Raw genomic sequence first — 5,099 nt, forward strand, 5'->3', positions numbered from 1 at the left:
GTTACATTGTCGCCGGCAAATATAATCTACTCTCTTCAACACTGACCCCCCCCCCCCCCGCCAGAACATTTCAGTGGCGTCTATCCACAGCACACCCCCACCGTGGGGGTATGCTGTGGCGTCTATCGTTCTTCTTTCCGATTTTCTCAGGGTCCAAGATTCGCATCCGTTTCTCATGTTTAACGCTCTTCAAATTTGACAGTCCTTCCATATTGTGGTCATTTTTGCTGTGTCAACCTTTGCAAGATCACATCTACGTTTTATTTAGGGCTTCCAATCCCGGAATACCGAGGTTCCCGGTATTGCGGGCTCCCGCACCATTTTCCAATCCCGCGTGATGCGGGATTATAGGCGCGGGATTTGCGGGACTGAAAAAAAGCATAAATTCTACCCCACGCCAGCGCGATCGCTACCGCCCAAATTTATGATCAAGAAAATGGAAGATAATCATTCAATGTTAGCTTCAGGATTAGTTTTATCTTTGCACAGACGTACTTTACAACGACGCGACGTAGAAATGTGACTGCACTACTGATTTATCTCCAAAAGCCTCGTAGTTACCACACATCGTGTATCGATGAAAAAGTTAACTTCGAAAAGAATTAACGATTTTGTAACGAGAATGAACTTCAGCTTTTTAAATTCATCTGACCAATATGATCACGAAGATGCTGACTTGATTCCTATCCTGAATTCTGAGGATTCCTATCTTGATCTTACATTGCAACAGGAGTTAGTTGACCATATCGTCAGCATTTAATGTACATACTTTGCCCATCGCCATCTCGAGCTAATACGCCCATTATACAAAAAGAAACGACTATGAATCCGGGGAGTCAATGAGAAAATATCTTACATTTACATATAAAGCCTAAAAAGGAATACCGTCGACGTAAGGAAGCCGAAAGGGCATTTTCTGCTGCTGGCTATATTACCTCTAAAATACGCATAGTAGTTTGTAAGATTTGTAAAATAGTAGTTTGGGAGACGAAAGTTTGGATATATGTTGTGTTTCCTTCTCAAACATTTTCACTTGAAAGCTTTAGCTAATTAATAGTAACCTATAGCTAAGTAATATAGCAATTAAATAAGTAAAATATATCAATTTTCAGTGAAAAAATGTGTTTTTGGTTGATTTTTAAAATTTTGTTTTGTGTATTTTTTGAAGAAGTATTTTCAATATGCGAGACCTCGCAAATACCGAGATCCCGCGGGATTTAAAATTCGTAGTCCCGCAAATACCGAGATTGAACTCAGGTTTCGGGATTGGAAGCCCTAGTTTTATTTCTTCCTGTAGTGACCCTGCGTTTGTGATTAATGATCCCAGATATAAGTAAAGCTCACAACCTCAACCCGGTCAATTGTGGTTATGTGTGGATTATTGTTATGTAGTCTATCCACTATCATGATCTTTGTCTTTGATATGTTTAATTGCAGACCAAATATTTGACTTTCCTTTTCGACCAGTTTTATAAGATCAATCAGCTCTGCTTGACTATTTGCAAGAAGGGCTGTTTCATCTGCGAAAAGTAGGTTGTTTATTCTATGACCATTTATTGAGATGCCTTTTTCCCATCCTTCAAGTACACTTCTCATAATATGCTCCCCATATATATTGAAGAATTGTGGAGATAGTATTAGTCCAGAAAGCAACTGCGCTTCCGCTAGGAAAAATATTCCGATTCGGATTTTTTGCACAATCTTACTCAAAAAGGACCCCTTTTAACAAATTTGTATGTTGCCAGGACCAAAAGTGGGTCAAAAATTTTTTAAACGTTTTTTTTTGTTTTTTTCTTAAAATAATTTTTTTTTGCATGAAACAAAGTTTCTTTAGGTGTTTTGGATCATTCCAAACAGAAAAGGTATTTAGTGACTTTTCTCTAAAGTTGATAGTTTTTGACATATAAGCGATTAAAAATTGAAAAATTGCGAAATCGGCCATTTTTAACCTTCAAAAACTATGTGAAAAACTTAAAATTTGAATGTTGCCAAGGTATGTAGATATTATTTAAACATCGATTGATAAAATCCCGAAGAGCTTTTTGCAATACAGAATTCAAAACTCCTTTGTTTTTTAATTTCTAATCACGCGTGCGCGACACTATTTTCCAACGTTGCATGTGTTATGGTGCAAATGAAAGGAATAAATTCGTTATTTCGTAAACCGGCGACTTTAAGGAAAAAACCCGAAACAGGTCGATTTTTATTTTTAAGTTATGATATTGTGGCATATATGGTATACTAGTGACGTCATCCGTCTGGGCGTGATGACGTAATCGATGATTTTTTTAAATGAGAATAGGGTCGTGTGGTAGCTCATTTGAAAGGTTCTTCAATTCTTTATTCAGTAATGTAAACATTTACATAATTATTTATACAGGGTGTCCAAAAAATTGTTATTAAATTATTTGACAAAAAAGAAGTAGAAGGACACCCTGTATAAATAATTAAATAAATGTTTATATTACTAAATAGAGAATTGAAGACCCTTTCAAATGAGCTAGCAGACGACCCCTATTCTCATTTAAAAAATCATCGATTACGTCATCACGCCCAGATGGATAACGTCACTAGTATACCATATATGCCACAATATCATAACCTAAAAATAAAAATCGACCTGTTTCGGGATTTTTCCTTTTAGTCGCCGGTTTACGAAATAACGAATTTATTCCTTTCATTTGCACCATACTGTCGGTGGAAAATAGTGTCGCGCACTCTTGATTAGCAATTAAAAAACAAAGGAGTTTTGAATATTGTATTGCAAAAAACTCTTCGGGATTTCATCAATCGATGTTTAAAGAATATCTACCTACCTTGGCAACATTCAAATTTTCAGTTTTTCACATAGTTTTTGAGGGTTAAAAATGGCCGATTTCGCAATTTTTAATCGCTTATATGTCAAAAACTATCATAATTTAGAGAAATGTCACTAAAGACCTTTTGTGTTTGGAATGATCCAAAAAACAAAAAAAAAACTTTGTTCCATGCAAAAAAATAATTTTAAGAAAAAAAAAACGTTTAAAAAATTTTTGAGTAAGATTGTGCAAAAAAATCCGAATCGGAATATTTTTCCTAGCGGATGCGCAGTGGCTTTCTGGACTATATACATACATCCGAGATATATAAGCGAAATAGGTATTGTGTACGCCTACTTCTTTTAGTATTCGCCATAAGTGTCTACACTTGACCCTGTCGAACGCCTTACGATATTCATAAAGCATAATATGTACATTGGAATATTGAATTCCCTAGATTCTTCGATTATCTGTCTTATATTCAACAGGTGTTGAGTACCTCTACCTTTGGTAAATCCAGTTTGCTCTTGTTTCTCTTTGAAGGAATGTTTTTAGTTTCTCATTGATTATAATGGCATTATTTTACTGGCATGTGATATAAGAGAAATAGTTCTATAATTGTCGCGAGGGATATAAACAGATTAGAAGCCTTCGAAATGTGGCTTTATTGCCGTATCCTAAAGATACCATGGACGGCGAAAGTCACAAATGTGGATGTCCTTAAAAGAATCACCCAAGAACGTCAGCTTTTTGAAAACATCAAGAAAAGAAAAACGGCGTATTTGGGTCACATCATGCGAAACGAAAAATACCAGTTCCTTCAACATATAATCCAGGGTAAAATTGAAGGCAAGAGAGGAATAGGACGCAAGAAAATGTCCTGGCTCCGAAACATAAGGCAATGGACAGGGATTAACGACATACAATCTCTGATACACATTGCAAGAAACAGAGAGTTAATGGAAAATGTGATCGCCAACATCCATTAGTGGATTTGCATTTGAACAAGAAAAAGATTGATTATAATGGCATTATTTTACTGGCATGTTATATAAGAGAAACAGTTCTATAATTGTCGCATTTATGGAAGCTGTTTTTTTATGTACCTATTGTCGTTAATGTAGATTTTGTCCAGTCTTCAGGCCATTGTTTGGAATGAATACAGAGTAGATGAAGTAATTTTACGCCAGTTTATTCTGCAGTTTTGAGCATTTCTGCTGTAATCATCATATTTGAGCTTACTGGTCGCCAGTCTTACTTCATTTTCAAGTACCTATATCAGGTTCTTCCACCTCGTCAGGGATTTGGTTAACAAGTTCTTGGCGTTGATCATCTTTATTTAGGTCGCTGCAATACGATCTCCATGTTTCTACTATATCTTCTCTGTTTATTCTTAGAGTTCCAGTGTTATCGTCAATGGCCCAAGTTCTGGCTTTGAAGTTTCTTGTTAGGTAGCGTATTTTTCTAAATAAATCTCTCGGCTGATTATTCTGATCATGTCTCCCAATTTCTTTACATATACTTTGTTAGTACTGTTTTTTTATTGGCCTTGCATCTTCGTTTTATTTCTTTATTGAGGTTTCATAAACTAGCTTTTTCCCTTTGACTAGGCACACCACTTTGACAAAGATTTCTTCTATTCTCAATGATTTGAAAGGTTTCATCTGGTATCGAGTGTTTCACAGGATTATTTATCTTTGGACGATCAATTGGTGTTGTTAAACAATGTTTAACAGTCTCCCATATTTCTTGCGATGTTCCGTTCTTCTTCTTATCTTTTCGTTTGTTGGGCGCTTTAAGTTTAAAGCTTTACTTTAGCTACGATAGTCTGATCGGATCCGCATATCGCTCCATAATCTACTACAAGAAAGCTTTTATGTCACCAAGCTATTTAATTATTGATAAATAATTATGTATTTTCTAAAATTTTAGTTGAAAATTAAAGATTTTGTTGGGAAACCCCGGATTTCCGAGGAAAATTTTCGTCGAAGGAAATCGAAAAACAAATATCTCTGCGCAGAATTAAATTATCGTAAATTTTTATTCGAGTGTTTTTGGTGTAAAGTTAAAATTTTCTGGGTTACAGAACAATAATTGAAAAAAAGATTTCCGAGCGCTAATTTGTTTATAAACAAAATAGGACACTTTTTGCGGACTTTGCATACCTATATATTAATATATATACAATCTTAAGATTCGATTCCAGCAATAAAACAGCTTGTAAATAACTTTTCCCAAAAATGGACTTTTTTAAATAATCTGCCCAGACTACTATGCCACAAAAGTAAAAACACATACACA

This window comes from Diabrotica virgifera, chromosome 8 (assembly GCF_917563875.1).
Source record: "Diabrotica virgifera virgifera chromosome 8, PGI_DIABVI_V3a".
Taxonomy (NCBI): Eukaryota; Metazoa; Arthropoda; class Insecta; order Coleoptera; family Chrysomelidae; genus Diabrotica; species Diabrotica virgifera.